Source organism: Pimephales promelas, chromosome 8, assembly GCF_988280905.1.
Source record: "Pimephales promelas chromosome 8, fPimPro1.hap1.1, whole genome shotgun sequence".
In the NCBI taxonomy this organism is placed as follows: Eukaryota; Metazoa; Chordata; class Actinopteri; order Cypriniformes; family Leuciscidae; genus Pimephales; species Pimephales promelas.
In genome coordinates this window covers 28965661-28987816 of record NC_142776.1, presented here as the reverse complement: position 1 = coordinate 28987816, position 22156 = coordinate 28965661, and the positions used below count along the sequence as shown (strand labels likewise).

The following is a 22156-nucleotide window of genomic DNA, read 5'->3' as shown; positions in this document are numbered from 1 at the left end:
TATGTTGTATAGCAGTGGATGTTTTTTTGCAGAGAGGGAACAGAAGATGGATGTGTTCAGCCCTGAAGAGAGGTAGTTGCAGTATGGAGAGAGGTGGATGAGAGAAAAGCAGAGAGACTGAGTAGAGGGGAACTGCTACTTTCTGTACCAGAACTGTGTGTGTGTGTGTGTGTGCACAGAATCACGTGCTGCTCTGCTCACGTGCAGCAGAAATTACAAAAATTCTGCAGTACCCTTCAATTACCAACACTAAGTCACTCATCCCTCTGGTACCAACCCATTTCAAACCATATTCTTCAAGACCCATACAGAGTCCCTATAGGATTCCCATTTTCTGCGCAGTTTTATCAGCATTTCTCCAGAGAATTTTGCTAATGAGCTGTGGCACAGAATACTGTTGCCAGTCACGTTTGGACCACTTGGTATGGTTTGCTCATAGATCAGTTTTGAAAGAGATTGATTTTCTATTTCATATAAGCATATTGGTTTTCTTAGTTTTTTTTTAGTAATCTATAAACTGAATTTTGAAAGTGACTTCGGTGGATATGTTTTATGAATGGAATCTGTCATATCAGCATGCGTAAAGGATTGTGTGTATTTTTTGCTGCCTATCACTATTGTCTGATGGTTAAGTGTTTGGGTGGAGGACAAAAATCTAGATTTTTGGGGGTTGGAAGCACTTAGAGCTGCCCTCCAAAATAATTTAAAAAAAATTATATCATAATAGTGTTTGGTAGATAAGAACTGGGTCATTTACCAATGTGCAACAGCACCTATGCTACCTAACTTTAGCCTCACTATCGCCATCTGTGGTTGAAACATAAAATTGAATAATAGTTAGTATGGAAAATAGAAATTCTGTCATATCTGACTCTTTCTTGCAATATAATGTGTGTGTGTGTGTGTGTGTATGTGTATATATATATATATATATATATATATATATATATCATTTATTAATATTATTTTTTTTTTGCAATGTAGGTCAAAGGGATTTTGTTCATTTTAACCAAAAACATTTGTATTGCAGCTTTAAGTAAACTGTTTACCAGGTATAATTAAAAAAAAAAAAGTATTATCAAATTTTTGGATTAAATTGAAATCATACATAATGAAACAAACAAATTACCCTTTTGGCCGTCTATAAAGTGACAGTGACCGTGACGTGAAATGCCAAGTATGGTAACCCATACTTTTAATTTACCTTCTGCGTGTAACCCATCCAAGTTAGTGCAGTGATTGGTACACACACTGCAAACTGTGGACAGCATGGGGCAACCATTCACTGCTGTGTCCCGGAAAACTTTAATATTATCTTTTGCTGGGTTCCAACTTCCAAGTTACATTGGACTGACTAGTAATGGACTGACACATTTCGTCTCTCACTAAGTCTGCCTTCTTTCACCTTCGTAATATTGCACGCTTATGTTCATTTCTGAATATGAAACCATATTCCTGGTTGCCTGATCTAAGTTTGGACTGCCTCTGTATATTTCACAGCTCTGTGCTTTCTTTTTGTCTGTTTGAGTTCTTTATTAAAGTGATTGCACTATATAAAATAAACGTATTGTGGCTGACACGGCTACCAGGGATCCGCTTGGCCTGGAAATATCTGACTGTCAAAATACAACCTTCTGATTTCAGACTGTTAATAAACTAATACATCAACAAGTGGCAGAGGTAATGAGACGAATATAAAAATTATAAACTGTATGAAATAAAACCCCGGTATAAAAAGAAGCATCTTCCAAAACTTCAAATCAAGAAATAAAGTTTTCTTCACTAGGTGCTGACTGGGTCACTCAAGACTTACACTTGGGTTTTTATTGAAATGCGAAGTTCCTCCTTTATGTCTATGTTGAACATATTCTGTTGGATTGTAATTTTTATGAGACTGCTTTTATTCAGAAACATGTTTACATAGAATATTTCAGAATATATCTTAGATTTTCTTATGTCAATGTCAAGTTGAAATATTTTATATAATATAATTTAATTTAAATGTTTGCCATGTAAATAGCCCTGAAGCTAACATGGCGGTAAAAACGTAATAAACAAATAATGCAGCACCCGGGGAGTGATTGGGTTAGGGCACCTTAGTCGTGGGTGGGTGCTAAAGTTTGGCAGAGAGTGCTGGTCAGAGTATCTGAAAAAAACTTTATGTCCTCTATTCCTAGTCTAGTCCTAGTGACCCACAAAAGACATTACACTCATATTACAAATTGGCCAATTTGTGCAGCAGAGAGACTGCATTATGGGTAGATATCAGAACACACACATAAATACATACAACCTCTCAATCATTTTAAAACAGCTGCACACACAAAACTGCAGTGCACCACACGTACACACCCAGTTCTCCCCCCTCACACTGTCATGGATGCAGTTAATTAGAAAATGAAATTGATTAACCCAATCGCAGCACTGTCCCAGTTCATCACAGTTGGTTGAGTGTATTTGGGTGTCCATGTGCACAAGAAACACATGTCAGTAACTGCACTGAAAAACATTTAATCATAGCTATCTTCTCTTTTTCTATACACAACACGATTGGCTTTAAGGAATTATAATGCGGAGAGACGCAGAAAATGGTAACACTTTACAATAAGGTTCCATTTGTTAACGTTTATTTAACTACATTAGTTAACAATGTAGCATTTGTCAATATTAGGTAATGTTAGTTTCAACATTTACACATATATCATCAAAATCAAAATTCTCAAAAGTTGTGTAATGTTATTTAATGGACCTTAGCTAACATGAACTAACAATGAAAAGTTGGATTTTTATCAAATGAATGAGTACTGTAACAAATGTATTGGTAAATTGTTAGTTGATGTTAATTTATTTAACTCTTAACTAATGGAAACTTACTCAGAGCAGATTAACTTCTGTTACTCAGAAATGAAATGAAAGGGAGAGAGAACGTAAGGGATGACGGACTAGATATCCAACTGTGAGACTGGTCACTTCTAGAAACGTCTGCAGATAGTGTTACTCTCACTCTTGCTCAATTGTTTTTGTTTTGCACTTATTACCGGCAGAGACTCTACAGTGTCTCACATAGTGTTTGGGGTAGTCGAACAGGTTTGTCAGAATTAAGAGAGATATCGCAATGCTTAAAGTGATGGTCCCACTTTACATTTTAAAGGTATACTCCACTTTTTTGGGGAAATAGGCACATTTTACAACTCCCCCGGAGTTAAACAGTTGAGTTTTACCGTTTTCGAATCCATTCAGCCGATTTTCTGATATTTAGAAGAATTTCAGTAACCTGACAGTTTCTGGTTTCATTGACTTCCATAGTATATTTTTTTCCCTACTATGGAAGTCAATGAGACCAGAAACTGCCTGGTTACTGAAATTCTTCTAAATATCAGAAAATGAATTTGAAAACGGTGAAACTCAACTGTTTAACTTTGGTGGGAGTTGTAAAATGAGCCTATTTCCAAAAAAAGTGCAGTATCCCTTTAAAAGAACCAATTGTGTTTTTGCTTTCTGTTGAATGTGCATGTGCAGTAGTTGATTTTAGTAGGTTTTTTAGTAGCCCAATATCATTTTAAATATGTTGCGTGAATTTTCTTCTTTCCACTAGATCGGAGATTAACATACACATATCACTTCTGTTGTAAGAAGTGCTTATTTGAGTTGCTTTTGCCGTTTAATCCCTTCTGGAATCAACAAGGCATTTTTGCCAACAGAACTACATCATTCCTTTGTATTCTTTGATGGACTTCTTTACTGATTATTTACTTGTTTTCTGGCATTATTCCCTTTCTTGACTAGTGTCTTTATTTTTCAGAGTATTTTTTTTTTATTTAAATTTTTTTGTAAAGTGATCTTGAGATTTGGAAAGATGATTAAAATACTTCTAGTTAAATTTGCAGCAAATTTCCTAGTTTGCAATTACTGAAGTGTAGTTATTAGCCGCGTTTCCACTACCGGGCCAGGGCCGGGCCGTGCTAGTGCGTGCCAGGGCCAGTCGCGTTTCCACTGTCACTTCCGGGGCTTGATCGGGGCTTCCTCAGGGCCAACGGCCAGGATTTCTGGCCCGTCGAATACCTTGGGCCAGAGGGGGCCAGCTCGGGCTAGAGGCGTGCTCAAGGTAAAAGGCGGAGTTTATCGGTGTTATGGAACGTTATGATCTGAAGCAAGATGCACATATCTTGGCTATATATAGGCTACATATCGACAAATTTGTTTGATTTTTTGCCCCTTAAACATTTAAAATATTTGACAAATTAATATGAAAAAAATATATATTTTACTGGTTTTCTGAGGCCAAATTAGAACCTGGAAATAATATTTTCCCTGCAGTGCTGAATGAGAAGAGCCGTAACCACAGCCTACAGAAAGAGGATTATAGGTGATTTATAGACTATAATAAATGTGTCTGATAATAAAATAATATAAAATAACGAGGCATTAATTGTTTATTAATAAACTATTGTTTTCTAAATGATTTTCAGCTAAAAACATATCTCCATCTCCGGATGCACATTTAGAGATAAATTAATTAGCTACATAATTACAGAAGATATTGGCTTTCGATTCGAATTTGTTCGTTTTAAATTGGACATTTAAAGCTTTAGTCTTGTAGATTAAAGCTTTAAATGTCCAATTTAAAACGAACAAATTCGAATGCGGTGGCTGTTTCAGGTCTCGCGCTTCAGTTCACGGAGATCATGAAGCGCGCCTTGATTAATTGTTAAAGCACAACGTTTTCTTGTTATTGTGAGTTTACGCAAATAAATGTATTTGCGAATAATGTATTATTATTTTCTGTATGACCAGAAATGAAAGAGTATTTTAAGTTGTTTCCACTGAAAGAAATGCAATGAAACTGCAAGTGTTCACATGGGCGTCTCGCAGCCATCAGTGCGTGCTCCACACACACTGGATATGCGCTGATATGCGTCAAAAATATTGTGTTTATTTGTGCTCTGTTCCTTTTTTGGATAAAGGCGTCTTCTACATATGCAGCCTAATAAAATGTTACAATAATGATGATGATGGTTATTATTATTATTATTATTTGCAGACACAGAGTTTTTGTGAAATGGATGTTTTGCTTATTTTCAATTGGCAATTTCAGTTTGAAGGGTGATGGAAAAGCGGCTTTAACTGCTCCGTAATTGCTGCGTTTTATTTCTATAAATTAATTTCGTTTCAAATGGGGTCCAATCAGTTATTAAAGGTGTTAAAAATTAACTCTGTATCTCGAGGTTGCGGCGTTTGTTATTTGTTAACAGGCGGCATTTGTTAACAGGTTATATCGCGCAAAAAATCGCTGCTTGAAATGGAGAATCGCCTGTACTGGTCTCGTGACACTATTGCAGCCACTAGGCTACGGCAGGTGAGTTAATATAGGCTACATGCTATCTTCCTAATTTAAAAAATAAATTAATTCATAATACCCGCTGAAATGGGTTGGGTTTTATGACGTTTGATTCAGAAAGGCGTGTTAGGGGTGGGGTCTGGGGCAGCGCTGTGGGGCTACTGGCCCGGCAGTGGAAACGCAAGCCCGGTGCTTGAGGCCCGAGGCCACTAGCTCGGCTCGGCTCGCTGTTAGCTCTGGCCCAGCCCTAGCCCGGCAGTGGAAACGCGGCTATTGTTGCTGTAATGTACTGTAACTGTAAAAAAAATCATTTAAACCAGTTATGTAACAACTGTTAGAAACAGGTTCATAAGTTCACTGTGGTTCTGGTGCGTTAGCTTGTAGTTTTCTTGGACATGTTTATGAACTCAAAGTCACAGCTTTGGTGGCCAAAACGTGTCTGATAGTTTTACTTTTATTTTTATGAGGACAGTGGAGATGGAGAGATAAAAAAAAAAAAAACCAAGAAGGGTTTAGAGATATATTTACTGAGCGAGCAGTAAGTCTATGGGGTGACAGAAGTTTACTGAGGTTATTTTTGGCTCCCTATAACCCTCTGAGCAACCGGGCTTGTATGTGCATGCGCCAATCTGAGCATGTGTTTGCTGAGTCATCATCCCTGCTTTCTCCTTGACATTACTGTTGTGATTGGGTGGTCCTGAGTTTTGGAATCAGGAGAATGTGATGGAAATGGCATATGCTACACTTCTGTTGGGTGTGAGAGGCTCTCAGCTTTCCTCTTAAAATATTGTTTCCTAACATCACCTAAATGTCAATGGATCTTTGATAATGGTTAACTATAATATGTTAATGGTAAACCCTGGTGAAACTCTTCCCAGACTTTAAAGGCAGTGATTTGCTTAAAAAAATGTGTTATGCTGGTTGAAAGTCTCATCTCCCGATAGCAATCACAGTGGTTCAAATGTATTTATATGCATTTAAATTGTCTTTGGAAGGCCTAGGACCATAAAATGTTTGTCCAATCATTGCCCTTGGATGCAATGTCCTACCTACCTGTCAATTAGGGCTGGGTGAGATATACTGTATATATATATACACACAAAAAATTTGATATTTCAATAATGTTGCAATTTTACAATATTCGATATATATCTCAATATGTTTGCATTTGATTTTAAATAATGAAACATGATTTTCTTTTGATTTAAAAAAAAACAGGTATCATATCTTTGGCTTTGTGAAGCGACAGAAGTGTGACTGCTGATGTAATTTCTTCCCACTTTTTACTATTTCTTTTAGATCTGCTGTACAAACAAAACTTTGTTGCATTATATTCCTGTTATCTATGTAAAGCTGCCTCGAAACAATCTGTAAAGCGTTATACAAACAAAGGTGACTTGATTTGACCCTGTTCACGCAGACATCATACGCATCATTGTATGCCGAGTTAGACAGACGTCAGTAACCAAGCACCACAACTTAAACAACAGCCACCTTTTATAGGTCCTCTTGAACCAAAACAACAAGCTTAAACTCACACCATATTTGGAAGATTTTTTTGAATTTATGAGGAATTTGAAGAATTTATGCGGTTCAAAACGATCAGCACCGAAATCAATCTGCAGCAGTCAGGTGTTGTTTGTTCATTGTTATTGAAATTTGATGTGCTTTGAGACATTAGGTTGTTGTTACTTGTTCATGTAAACACTTATAATAGGCTTACCATAGTGAATAAGACAAAAACACATTTTGGAAGAAGGATTGGTAATGTAATGGCTTTAGTATCCATGCCTGAAAGATCCATTCTCTGGCTCTGCAAAAATTATGTAGTGCACTTTTCAATCAAATACAATCAACAAAGACCACAATCACCAGATATTTTTAAAGAGTGTTGTCTCCTCTTTTCTTAAGCGGTCTCCTCATTGCTACGGTAGATTTGCTTCGTTCATCACAGAGCTTTCTGTTCATTCATAAGGTGCAATGTATGGCAACTGTTTATTTGGATCATGTGATTCACACTGCTTCTGCTTACATTAAGGATGTTCCTTTTTTTTTTTAAACCTTTTTTGAAATTTTGGACTTTGTTTTTGAGTCCACTTTTGGTTACTTGCAGAGCAGCTTTTTGTAGTTGGAGACATTTCCTGATTTGAACTCTCTAGCTTTGAACTGTAATCCAAAGCCCCAGTCAGTCAGGCTATCTTTGCTCCGGTGAGCTCAAACCGGACTCTCCAAATATAGTCATGAATGCCTTTCATATAAATGTCTTCTGGTTCAAAATGTGCTCCATATAGTTTACAACTCTAATGCCACTAATGATAAAAGTCTATAACTGCAGGTCTTTCAATGTATTATGTGATATGAAATGCCAAGACTTTCCTTGTTGCTGAATGACTCTGCGATGATGTGGTTATGACCAGTGTATTCTATTTTTCATAAAAAGTCCCTAAAACTTCTAAATGTACTCTATGCATTCTGCATTTGTTATCGGTTGTCTTAAATTAGCTGCAAAAAAAAAAAACTAAAGCTATATCTGCAGCTAAATAGTTGAAATCACCATAACAATTGCAATCATTAATTATAGGCAAAGACCTTTTATTTATGATCCAATGATCAAGTTGTTCCCAATTAAAATGTTTTTTTTTAAAATAGTACCTTTTTAATGAAACTGTTCCAGATAATGACTGTTTGTCAGCGTAAATGTGCTGTTGATCTCTTTTTTTTCTCTTGTAAATATCTAAGATGGCCTGTATTTGCTGATCCCTGCAAATTTGTGTATGTTTTGAATATGTGGCCAGTGGCCACTGACCTTTGGCCCAAATGTTTTGTACACCCTGAACCCTTCTGGTTGAATGTGATTTTTTTTTTTTTCTTAAGTAAACTTGCATAGCATGGGGAATCGGGGATACTCACATAAATACTGTCTTGCTTTTGGCATTCACAACTGCAAGATGATAAACGTGTACACACAAAGTCACAAGTGTAGACATGCATTTATCTTGGGAACTCCTAGAAGTTCAGGGACATAGAGAACTTTAAACATCTGCTGAAAACAACTCGCTGAACTTGCAGCCAATTAGAGGGTGTGTGTTTGTAAACTTTGGCTCACTTCTTTGTTCGCTGGAATTGATATTGTATTTGACTTACTTTTTTTTTTCTTTAATTTGTTTATAAGAAAATATTGCTTTGTTTCTGTATATTTGAATTCGTTGTTTGTTTTTTGCTGCTTCGTTTGTTGTTTGATTTTTTCATAAATGTATCTCTTTGTTTATTTATTATCTAAACATAATTGCATGTTCATGTAAGTGCATGTGTTTATGCATGGCATTTTTAGATTTTGAGCATTTAAACATATTATTTTTCTAAATAAAATGTATGACTTAAATAGATATATTTGTGGCCTATAAGAGTTCAGGGGGAAAATATTAACAGATGAAAAAATAATTGACTTTATGTGATATGAAATTGTTTCTTTTGTGTTGTCTAGGATAAATTCCAGCAGCAATTTACTAAAGGTAAAATCGTATATGGTAACACTTTACTTAAAGCCTTTATATATAATGCTTTTACAAATATTTTCATGCATTAATTATGTCTTGTAATGCACCTTATAATGCATTGTATGGTCTCCTGAATAATTGTAACCACAGATAATAATAGATTATAGTACCTTTTATAATGCATTTAAACATCTAATTTCAGAATTCAGATACAACAAGGAATCTGCAAATATTAGAATGCATTTTACCTTTGGTTACAATTATTTATGAATATAATACATTATAACGTACATAATGAATACCTTTTATAATGCATTGAACATAAAGGCTTTAAAGTGCCCCTATATGCCATTTTAAGCGCTCCTAATTGTTGTCTCCTACAACAGGTTTACAAGCTTCAAATGTCAAAGAACAGTTTCATTTTCTCATAACATACATTGCACATCACCACATTATTCAAGGGTTTTCAAATGACTCAACTTATGAATCAGTCTCTCTAAATCCCTCTGTAAGGCTTTAACATTTGACTCCCTCCCCCTCATCCTTTGAGACAAGTCTCACCTCATCTACATATTCTCTCTTTCTCTCTCTCTCAGTTACACTTAAAACTCACACAAGACTATGGTTTTAATGTAATCATTAAGGACTGTTTAGTATCATTTTAAAGGTCTCGGGGTGACTAGTACAAATGTCTCATGGGAGTTAGATTAGTGTGTGTCAGTGTGTATAATGTGTGTGTGTGTCTGCGAATGTGATCTGGTTTTTGGCAGGCTGGATCCACGTGAGCCTTTCTGATCCACGTGCTTGTTTTGCTTTGGTACCTTCAGGCCTTATGGATTCAATCAAAGTACAGTTCCACAGAGAGAGTGGGAGGGCGGTACGGTCAGCACTGATAAAAATAATCTGCTTGATTTACTTAAAAAATATAATGAATTTTTTTGCATAACTTTATTACGTAGATCCAACAAGACAAGTCTTTGTTGAAACTACTTAATTTTTCTGTTTGTTGAAATAGAATTTTCACATAAAGTTAACTTAATTTTAGCATTGCTGTAGTAATTTATTTATGTGTGTGATCTACATAACTTTAAGAGTTCTGAATGAGTAATTTTGATTGAATCCAACAAGCTTTTTACATTTCCATATTACAAATTTCAAGTGGGATCTATTTTTTTTTTTTTTTTTTTAATGTTAGTGTATTTTAAAGTTACATTTACTCATTATTAAAAACTTAGTTTTTTACTGAAAGTATAATGCAAATAGTTATTTTTTACTACTACTATTTCAAAACTGGTACTATCCCCGTGGAATGTGCTAATCAAATATAAGTTGACATTTTCGCCATTTGATAGTAAAAACTGACAAGGTCAGTATACAAAATTTAAAAGTTTAATAAAATATATTCACCTCACAGGTTGAAACATTGTGTACAATAGAAAATTGTGCTTTATGGTGGTGCTAAAGGAATGGACGTGGAACATTAAGTGGAAGTTGACAGGCTTTATTGTCTTCAGGAATATGGTAACAAAATTCCCCTTCAATACTTCAAGATGTGCATGCTGCAACCAAGGGTTAGTTCACCCAAAAAATGAAAATGAAGTCATTAATTACTCACCCCCAAGCTGTACCAACCCCGTAAGACCTTCGTTCATCTTCGGAACACAAATGAAGATATTTTTGATTAAATTTGAGAGGTGGATCACTGCTACATAGGCTGCCTAAGACATTGAAACTTGACGGCCCAGAAAGTCAATGAAGAAAATGTTTAAATATTCCATGTGACTACAGTGGCTCAACTATAAGTTTATCAAGCGACGAGAATACTTTTTGTGCGAAAAAAGACGAGAGTTCAAGAGATTTCCACGACGCATGCGCGAGAACTGTGATCTTCAAATCTATATAAACTTATAGTTGAGCCACTGTAGTCACATGGAATATTTAAACATTTTCTTAATTGATTTTCTGGGCCGTCAAGTTTCAATGTCTTAGGCAGCCTATGTAGCAGTGATCCACCTCTCAAATTTAATCAAAAATATCTTCATTTGTGTTCCGAAGATGAACGAAGGTCTTACGGGGTTGGTACAGCATGGGGGTGAGTAATTAATGACTTCATTTTCATTTTTGGGTGAACTATCCCTTTAAACGTACTACATCAGTCTCAACCATCCAACCAGATGTTTAACTATATTTCAACACTCTCAGTAAGGACTTTTCAATAAAAATAAACATTTACAGAGTATTTTCTATACAATTGTGTTTTTCAGTCATGTACAGTAACATATTCTAAGACTTTAAAGGAACACTCTGACTTTTTGGGACTTAAGCTTATTCACCATATCCCCCAGAGTCAGATAAGTCCATACATACCTTTCTCATCTACGTGTGTGCCGTAACTCTGTCTGACCCACCCACTGCTAGCCTAGCTTAGCACAAAGACTGGTGGTAAATAGCAGTTTACCTAAGTAAACTAAGTCAGTAAGTCAGCAGTCCCGCTAGCATACTAATCCTAATAAGTGTCAAAATAACACCAACACTTTCCTATTTAAATGTTGTGATTTGTATAGTCACAGAGTGTTCAAATAACAAAGTCACATGAGACACAGCCATCTTCTAACCGTATACACACTGGATACTATATTCTCAGAAGGTGAAGCACTTCTTCTATGCAGTGATTTTCTCAAAGCACCTGAGAAGCCCCGTGGTGAGGAGCAGAGAGTTCGCTGAGAGTGTTGCGCTAATCACTCTGACCAAGTAGAAGTGATTCACCTTCTGAGAATATAGTTCCCTGTATGTATACGGTTTTGAAGATGGCTGTGTCTCATATGACCTTGTTATTTGTACACACAGTGACTATAAAAAACACAACATGTAAATAGGAAATGTTGGTGTTATTTTGTCATTTATTAAGATTAGTATGCTAGCTGGATCTGTTTACCTCCAGTCTTTGTGCTAAGCTAGGCTAACAGTGGGTGCGTCTGACTGTTACGGCACGCACAGAGATGAGAAGGGTATGTGTGGACTTATTTAACTCTGGGGGATATGGTGAATAAGCCAAAGTCCCAAAAAGTCCAAACAGAGTTATAAACAACAACGTCTGTCATACTTTTAGGCCATAAGCTGGATTTTGGAGGGCATGTTTTTGTTAACATCCTCCAAAGGTGTATTTTAGTTTATTTGGATAAATAATGCCCATAAGGTATAGGTGCAAGCATGTGCTACACTGGGAATTCCAAAAAGGACCTCTTCTCCCTTGATGGCTATTCCAGCTTGCTTCTCGAGACCTCCATCCCTGGTTTTGGTGACCACGAACATGTTGAGTACAAATGAAGTGATTTCCTCTTGGATGGCTGCAGAATCGTCGTCATCACAAAACTGTGAAATATACAAGAGAGAATTTAACCTACTTTTTGTTTGCTAATGTGAAGAATGCATACAGCTCTTTGCTCTAAACAGAAATCTTGGTGGGATTACGTGCTGTGGTAGTTTTGTTCTATATACTTATGTACATTTGTGCAAGCATGTGCTCGAAGAATGTGCAGTGTGGTGTAGGTCTATGTATTTTATAATGTTAACTTCAAAGAATACTAATAGTAATTTAAAAATGTGGTAGCATTGGATCTGGACGGGAAGGATAACTCTGATAGTTGGAAGTGGTTTGTTGTGATTCTGCCTTCTCACACAGTGACACAGGGAGTGTCGCAATTTCGGTTTCATATCGAATACCAGCCATCATTTCTACTAAAGAAAAGGACAAAAATAGTAACGCACAGTAACTTGGATAAGTAAATTTAATCTGATTACGTTTTTGGAAATAATAGCGCATTATTGCTTGTGACTGACAAAAGTCACTTATCCAACTTATCCATTACTTATCCAAGTTACTGTGCATTACTATTTTTGTCATTTTTTTTTTTTTTGTAGAAATGCCAGCATCACTGGTCATGAGTAAGTGTGTCACATGTACTGTATTAAAGAACACTAAAACTTTCTATATAAACAGGACAACAGGAATTTTGCCATTTGACATTATAACTATACCCCCAGTTTTCTCACTACAATAAACCAATTTAGAGAAATTTACAAACCTTTATCCAGTGTAGCCTACTTGTCAGGAGGATCACCTGGTAAGGACACAGTGTTATAGTTAACTGACCAATGCAAGAAACCAAAAACATGGCAAAAAATTGTAACTACAACTATAGCCTAATTAAAAATAGTTTAAAATTTTACTCTCTCCACAACACTGCAATTAGTTGACCTGCTCATCAGTAAGCAAATTTTCTTCAGTTTCGGTTTAATTGTTAGCCTACTTTGGGTTTGTTTTCCCTCGGAGCTCCGATGGGGAAGCGTGCAGCGAACCGCGTCATTCTGAAGGCGGGACTATGTTCACGAGATGATTGACGGCTGAAAAACCCCAATGAGCGCTCTAACCATAAAGTATAAAAAACACCTTTTACACAACCATGAAGAAAAACAGAGCGCGCAAACTAAATCAATATTTCTAAAAATGCGCCCACGTGTGGAGTTATTCGCGGATGCTGTCAATTCCATCTATGTGAACACAAATAAATTATAAGGATATTGGTTATCTGCACTATTTGACAAAAGAAAAAAAAAGAAAGAAAGACAGAAAGTCATTGCAACTCAGTTTTGTCATAAATAGTGGCCAAATATCCAAGCTGGAATCTTAAATCTTTCTAATATGATAGTCAGTTTTTAGATCAAGTAAAATGATTTAACGAGTTAATTTTAACGCTGGAGCTGTCCGCGATCTTAGGTAATGTCGTCAGACACTTAGAATAGCATGTCAGTGGCAAAACAAGCAGGTTTTGTGGATGTAAAAGAACGCAATTACCCATATAACGTACGATTTGCCTAGGCCTAACGTTAATTCTTTCGCATCTACACACTGAAGCGGTCTAAGCCTGGCCAATTTAAAAGATTGTTGTTCCCATCAGTCACAAAACACAAATACATATTTTTTTAAAGAATAAAATTAGGCCCAGGTTGGGGGGAAAAACGATTGATGTTACCCTAATTTATTCATGGCTGCTCTAAAAATCCACGTGCTTGCACTAACATTACATTATTTTATTGCTGGATTATAACGCTGGCTTTAAATTACACTAGAACAAACCATTCTATGGCCACTTGCAAAGTTTCAATTAATGTTAGACTACACGTAAAGCAACATAAAGCAATCCCAGCGTTGCCACATGGTAATTAACAGAAAATCCACGTACGACAAAGCAATCTTCAAATTACATTTAAAGCCTAATTTTTGTACAACAATTGGAACACTGTAAAGAATGTACAAACCCAAGTAACCTTAATTGTTAGCCTACTTTTCTAACTTTATTCTTACCTTGAGTTCAGTCTCCACGTGTAGGCTTCCTCTTCGTTTGAAATGCAAGGGGTTTCCAGACCAAAAAACAGGAAGGGGAGTAATTTTTTGCACTGAGTAAATTAAACAAGGTATTGTTTGTTGAGTGCATGTGCCTCAAAAGATTGGTTGAGATTACTTAGATTCATTTTGTAAGGTAAAAATATGCACATTGTCTTGTGTTTTGAACAAATGAAGATAAATTCAAAACCAGATATATTATGTAAAGATATAAACGTAACATTTTATTGTTAATATTACACATTTTAACTACGTAACATTTACATGCACTCAGAATCATTTTTTTCAGTGAGGGAGAGTTTTTGAGCCCGAGAGGAATGAAATGGATTCAGTAAGCTTGAAAATGTTACAGAGTATATGCCAGAAAACAGTTTGTGAACTTGAACTTCAAGACAGAGTTCACAAACAAAGAGTCTCCTTATTGTAGAGATGCAGATAGAAAGGGAAGGCAGAGTGACGTTTCTGTAAAAATAAAGCTTTTGAATTTTGTTGTTTTATGTGCCTTAACTTTTTGCAGTATCTCTATAAAACTTAAACTCTGTGACTGCACAGTACACCTCAACTAACATCTGGAACATAATTTTGCCATTTGATAATTCTTTTTAAAAAATGGCTTTCATGGCTGATTTATTCAATAATTCAGTATTCATATTTTAGATGCCTGTATATTTTGTTGCTATTAGCAAAAGCAGATTACTCTATTTTAAAACTGCTCCAGCAGTTTTCAGTTGTACTAAATTGAGAAATCAAATTCCTACATTACTCATACTTTTTACTTAAAAATAACAAACTAAATAGGTTAGCTTTACTTCATTAATTTATAAAGATTTACAGAGATTTTATTTAATGTAGGCCTATATGGTAAGGTGACTTTTTTTTACTATCCAATTGCTATGGTTTGTTATATCTAAAAAAGTTATTTCAGTGTTTAAAATGTTGTTGCTGTATTATACTACTGATAGAGTGATCAAACTGTGTATTATTATCTAGTTTTTAACCAGTTAAACTACAATAGTTACCACAAAACCTAAGCACAATAGTCAAGCTCCAGTCTCAGTAGCTTATACTCAATGGAATAAAGATCCATCGCTTCAAGAATTTACCATTTACCAAGGTCTTTTGTTTGCTTAAGTATGAATACACACTATAAGTACTGTAGAGCTACTGTGTCTCCTGGGAGACAGAGGGATTTCTACAAGTTTCTAGTGAGTTGAAAGGGCTGTGTCATTAACATACACACATATACGTCCTACGTCAGAGCGCATTACACACGCACAGAAGCAGGGGGTCACATGAGGGTCTTTGTGGAATCTCCGCTGTAACTGAAACTATAGTCGTAAGGAACCTGAAACTTCACTATAATGGGACAGGATTGCAGGGGGTGTGTTTAAGGGTGTTGATGGAGGAAGTCCAGGACAGTGCTGAAGACTCATTATAGGGCTGAACTTCAAGGCAGATTTTAAGTTTATCAAACAATTTATTGGGGCCCAGCCAACAATCCGAATACCGAAAATGCCTTAACTCATTAATATAATTATATTAATTATTTTTTATGTTTAAAGTTAGATGGTTAAGGTATAGACAATATCATTAGCACGATAGTGTATAGAAAAACTAAAGTGTGTGTGTGAACCAGAGAATGCCTGCTATTGTGCAGAGCTTGTTGATGGGTTTGTTTGTGTATGTGTGTGGGAAAGTATGTCAACAGTGTCTGGGGGATATATGGGCTGGGGGTGTATTTATAGGACCTTGTCAGAAATGTCGCTGCAGAGCATTGACTGCACCATCTACCCACAGCATACTGTGCAGACTTCACAAGCATTGAAACACAAATGATCTTTCTCTGCAGACGTGCGTCACTGTGAAACAGAGGTCAAAATTTGCCTCCAACTCTATCGATGGTATCTCGGATGTAATTTTTTAAGAGCAGAGCTAAAGGCATTGATGCAGAAGGACTTTAAATGGGTCAGAGTGCAGACACAATGACACACGCACATTGCTTTTTGATGTGCATCAACACAGATGTGCACATAACGGCATGTAACAACACATTTAGATGAGCTGCTGTACTGTACATGCTCACTTGGTGAACAAAATGTAACTTTTTTAGTCTAATTTGGGCAAATTCATTCTCTGCAGTATATATGCAGTCCATTTTCATAGTGTGAACTGTTAAATCCGTTATATTCCTTAAACATCAAACATTACTGCATGAATGTGAATCACTGGTGTCAAAATTCAATGCCACTGTCATCTAACTAAAGAAAGTATAAAGAAATACTGGAGAATTGAAATCTAGACATTGTGCAAATAATTTCTCAAATCAGATTCACAAACACGTATTAAAAGTTTTTGTGTATATTCATAATAACAGTTCACAAATGACTATTTGAGATTTCTCTCTCTTACTAAAAGTATTGTATTTACCTGATATTATTCAAATTTATAGTGGTAATGAATTTTACCTTCGTACACCATGGTACTCCAAGCCAAGGTACTATGCATTTAAATAACATTTTACTCAGTTTTCTGTTTTTGAATCCACAAAGATGTAAAATCCAATAACGCTAACAGTATCAATGCAAAAAAATCCAAGAGGAAACTATTACTTCAAGGAATACCTTGATACATGTACAAAGATATTGTCATATGATGGTACTTTTACATAGAGCTGAGTGAGCGAAGGATATACAGTATGTGTGTAATAAATAGAAATGGAAACTGGTACCACTCCCTGTTTTTTTGTGTTTTTTTTTTTAAGTTACAAAGTTAGGAACAAAGTTCAATGATTAAACTATGCACTTGTTATGATTCTTCCCTATAATGTTTAAAAGTAGACCACATACAGTGCTCCTGGGTTAAGCTTCAATGCCTTGAATGGATGTGAATTTTGTGCTTAAAAAGTACTTATGTTCACTGAAAGGGTACATGTTTGGCAGAGGTGTGCGTCTGATACAGCCTGACTTGACCTTTTATTGTGAAGTCCATTATAAAATGTCCACCTCTGTGTCCAATCCTCGTAATGCATTTGAAAACAAAATGCTGCTCGTCTGTCTGTGTTTCACTCTCTTTGTTTTTTCTCCCTTACACTCTTTATCACTCTTCCCTCCCATTTTTGTTGAAATAAGATACTTTGTTTTTGTCCAAAAGAAGCACATGCTTGCATGCTGTGTTGAATGTAAATACTGGACATGATGAGTGTAAATAAAGTGTTTTACAGTTCATTGCTAAAGCAACAAACAGAATTTAAACGTTTTTGTGCTCATATGCCTTTAAGCAACAGAAGCGAGAAATATTCCATCACAAAGAAAGATGACTCTCACTAGAAAATATTGATGTTTTTGTCAGAACTTAACCGTAATGTGTGTCTGTGTAACTCGATAAGTTTGTTGTGTGAGTGTGTGTGCTATCTTTTGACGCATTGCCTTATCATACAAATCGGTCCCATCTGTTTCCATGACGTGAAATATCTGTATTTTGACTTTTTTCTGCCAAACACTTGTTTGTCAAACACTTAAAATTTCTAAATATCAGTGTGTAAGTGTCTATGAATAGTGAATTTTGCTTGTCTTGCATTTTCTGTTAGGTTGGACTTGTTTTTAATCATAAAGGCAGGTTTTCTACATGTTGATGATTATGATGGCCTGGTCTATCCAGTCTGGATTAAAAGTGCACCTGTTAATTTTTGTTTGTTTGTTTCAATGGGTGAAGCAATAGTTGCCATTAAACTGAAATACCTTTGTAGAAACTGAAATACATTTGTTGAAACTGAAATTGCCTTTGTATCAATACCAGTGAATACTTTGTAGAGATACCACAGGACTTATACCACAATCAAAAGTGTCCTATTGGGGGTTACCAACAAGAAGTTGGAAGCATTTAGCTGGTTATCGATATGGTGGTCACCATGAAGGAGAACTTTGGTTTTCAAAGGTGTCTGAGTGTAGAGAAAGAGGAAGTAAACACTGGTTGCAGTGGCTTGGGAAAGAGAGAGCATGTGTGTAATTTCAGAGCATCAGTACCTTCATCACACAATCAACACGCCTATATTTTGCCACAGAAGAGGTGTGAATCTGTGGATCAATGTGTCTGTCATGTCCTCCTTTTCTCTCATATTGACACACATTTATTGCCAATACCTTTGGCAGGAAATGTAGGCCATCATTCACATTAATCATTTTTAGCATCATCTGGGTCATACAATCTGACACGTACATACGCAATGATTTGTGTCTGTACCGGTAACTGTCACACTTGGTCACACTCTCAGAATTTCAAGCTTGTATTTTAGGTGTGTGTGGTGAGGGAACAGCAGTTTATTATAGCTAATTTGATATTGCAACTGAGATGCATGATATTTTAGGACCATATCGGTTATTAGTGTCGGTTGATGTCAGATATTTAATTATGCATGCTTATTTTTCCTATTTTTAGATTTTAGAACAGTACAGTTTTCAACCTTTTTGATTCTAAATGAAAAAATAATAATTAAAAAGAAATCAAATTTCATGAAACCACTTTTATAATGACCTGGCAACCAACCACAGCATCATTTGCATGGACAAGTGCCACTCAAATTGTCTTTATAAAATGTCCAGCTCTGTTGTGTCCTTGTCATGCGTGTACTGTCTTTCTTAATGTGTCGGTAGGCATTGGATTTTTTTTTTTGTAGATACCCACAATTAGCCTGTGCATCTGCAAATTATGAGAATTACTATTATGAGCTGCTTTATTTGTGGGTGTCTTCTAACAATGATCTCAGGTGTTGCTCTAACTTTCTGTTGATGTTACATAAGGTGCCTCTTTATTGTTCAAATGCACAATCTCAGTAATATAGACTGAGTGACTTATTTATAATCTAACTTTAATGTTTCAGACAGATTCACGGATGAATGGAGTTCAGGAATAGGTGGCGTAAGAAGATCTGGCTTTGTCCATGTTGACCTTTCCTGGGTTGCATAAGCTAGTTTCCATTAGCACCAGCTTGTATTGTCTGGACCCATAATAGTGTGTGAACCCTCCTGTGGGTGCCAGGTTAATATCCAGTAACATAACGCACAAATACACCATGACCCCTACCATAAATCCCCATGCCCACTGGCTCATGCTCAGTGGCCTAGTTTCTCATTGTCTGTGGATTATGGTTTGGTCGAACCGAAGAACACCAAAGACCTTGTGTCAACATATTTCATAATCACATTTAGATACACCCGCGCTTGCTCTCATAATAATAGTTATTATAATGCATCATTCAACCAAAAGTTGATTTATGATTTTCTAACAATGCACATCAGAATTTATAACGAATAAAGAAGGCATAACTACTTATTACAATAGTTAATGTTTTCACAGTCAGTAATTCATACTGTAACATTCGTTTTCAGCGCTAGATGAAAGAAATTCCTACACATTGTCCCATCAACCACATGTCAAAACAGTCACCATCTCCCTATTAGCTGGTTGAATGGTTATCATTTCTGCTGCTCATTGAGGTATGTGTGTTAGTAGGTCGAAGCCCAAACCCATCTCGTCCAATTTTAATACTGAACTTGAAATATTTTGTTTTACAAAGATTCGTTGTAGTACTCTAATCTCAAGCTCAAGAGGAGTGCTGTCTGTGTGAATTTTTCTTGGAGATAGGAGTGCATCTGTGTTTTCTGTCTTCAGGAACACTCCGACAGGGGTTTCTCTCTCAACGGCTAGTGGAGAGTCGAAAACGGAAAACCTGGAGTGTTCTAATAGTTATTACAGAGCGTTATAGTGGAGTGGGGAAATGGTGGTATCTCCTCTCAAACAGGTTACTGTCTATGCAGTTCTTGTCAAAATGCGAAAGAATTTTCATGTTTGTTTTTTTTTCATAAAGAAAATCCAATACAAGCTCATCTGAAGCCTTGACCGAGACACAGTAGTACCAATCCTGTCGGGTTCAGGTCTGGTGACAGACCTCTAGTAGCTCTTTGCGATGAAAGAAACTAAACAAACTGAACAGACTCAAAGAGGGTTATTTTTTAAACTAAGTAATGATTGATGGCAGTTGTAATATGTATTTTTAATGCAGATTAGTGGCATTGAGGATTTATATAGAAAAATAACAATAGATAATCTGTTTTAATACATGCCCCAGATTATATGAGGGCTTTTGAGGCAAGATTTATATGAAAGTATGTGAAACTTTAAAGGGAAGATTGTGATTTAAAATGATTTTCCCTGAAAGATCAACTAAGTTTATGATTGTGTATTCACCCAACGATTGCTTCTAGATGAACAGATTATAATCTGTGTCTATGGCTCTGGATTAGGATTGACTCCTCACCCAGTGCTCACACACACAAATCCTAGTCTGGGGATGTAGCACAGGGAAGATTACATTGTATTTGTGTCCACAGAGGTTTGTGTGCAAAGGCATGGTTGTCCAGTTGTCCCATAGTTGTCCCATGGCCTCAGGGATAATTGAATGTGTTTGTATGTGTTTATGTAACCGTGTGCGTCAGCCTTGCCTGCTGTCTCATTTCTAAACTGAATTACAGTATTGCTCACTTCTAGGCTTAGATTTATTATCGAGTGACTTTAGCGAGAATTGTATTGTGTGTGTGATCAAAACATTACATAAAACCGACACTGACTGTTCACATGCACTTTGAAAATTAAATTTCAGTCAGACTAAAACAATTCTTACTGAAATCGTACCAGTTTGATTTTTTGCGAAGTCAGACTAACAGACACAGATAACATGAGAAGAATGCAACTTTGTCCAGCATGTGTACGCTAATCACACTACAGTTGGTCTCAGCTTTGGGCGCTTGACCCGAGAGATAAAGGACATGTGCAGTCTGTATTTTATCTTTCAAATATAGCATTGTGTCATGTATACCTGCGCATAGAAATGAAGACTTGACTGGCATGGTGCAATTTGACTATTCTGTAGCCAACATGTTGAATTAACAAGTGGTGTGAGTTTGGGGTGGGACTATCTGTTTGTCTGAAAGAAGCACTGTTCAGGATTGTCGCTGACAGCCAGCAAATATAGATGCAATTTAGGTTGAGCTCCTCACATCCTATCTCTAAACAACCTTGTCCGTGTGCCCGCTGGCTTGAATTCCTGCATTTCAGAGGAGGAATAATGGCGAGTTTGCGTCTGTGTGCAAGGCTTTTCATCAGCCGCCTCATCATCTTGGTTCGCTGGAGGCTCGAGTAAATATGGGGTGATTTCTTCCGGAAAATTTCTCTGCTCGTCCTTGTTCTCATCGTCGGGTTCCTCAATTAAAAATTCTTCATGGGAGAGTAATGGTGATCAGTCCGGTGGAGAGAAATCCTCCACAACTGACTGTAAACTGGCATTAAAATCTGCCTCCATTTTGTTAGCAACACCCAACCTCCAACGATCCAATCAATTCCCGAAGGGCAAAATTAAGACCCGCCCTACATTTTTTTCCTAATTTCAGAAGCCGTTTCACTCGGATACACGTCACAATAAGGGAAAAAGAACAATCTCAACTTCTGTTTCATGGCGACTTAAACGCAATTTGATGATATTTTCAGGTTTAACTACTTAGCACAGCTGATTGGTTCATGTCGCATCTGTAGCCAATGAGGTTGCTGCTCATCATTTGATCATAGCAGTTTGCATAGCAGCACTTCACCTTCCCCCAGCTCCACCTGTATAGATCTTATAGGGGTAATTGACATATGCCATTTTTGCTGCAGCGGTATGTCACATGCGTAGCAGCGTATGTACTGTATTGGTGTATGTTTTGTCAGTAGCAAATGCCTGTACTTGCTCTGCTGCAGTAATAATGTACAAAAACTGCAACAATCAATAGCAGCATAGCAGATATATTCCGCCCAAGACCAAATACTGTAATATATTACCATACTAAAAATCTTCGGAAAGTTTTCATGATAAAAATGATAATATTT

The 22156-nt window shown here is 36.4% G+C and overlaps 1 long non-coding RNA gene across 2 annotated transcripts; it reads right to left on the bottom strand.

Moving 5' to 3' along the window:
* Positions 1 to 10818: 10818 nt before the first annotated feature.
* Positions 10819 to 14498, bottom strand: LOC148978109 (uncharacterized). 2 transcript variants are annotated; one of them, XR_016169528.1, is made up of 4 exons: positions 14201 to 14498; positions 13146 to 13261; positions 12921 to 12956; positions 10819 to 12207 (listed from the first exon to the last, which is right to left on the bottom strand). It is a non-coding gene; the product is annotated as an uncharacterized LOC148978109 (long non-coding RNA). The 2 variants fall into 2 exon arrangements; XR_016169527.1 differs by having other exon boundaries at positions 13146 to 14497.
* Between the last annotated feature and the right edge of the window lie 7658 nt (positions 14499 to 22156).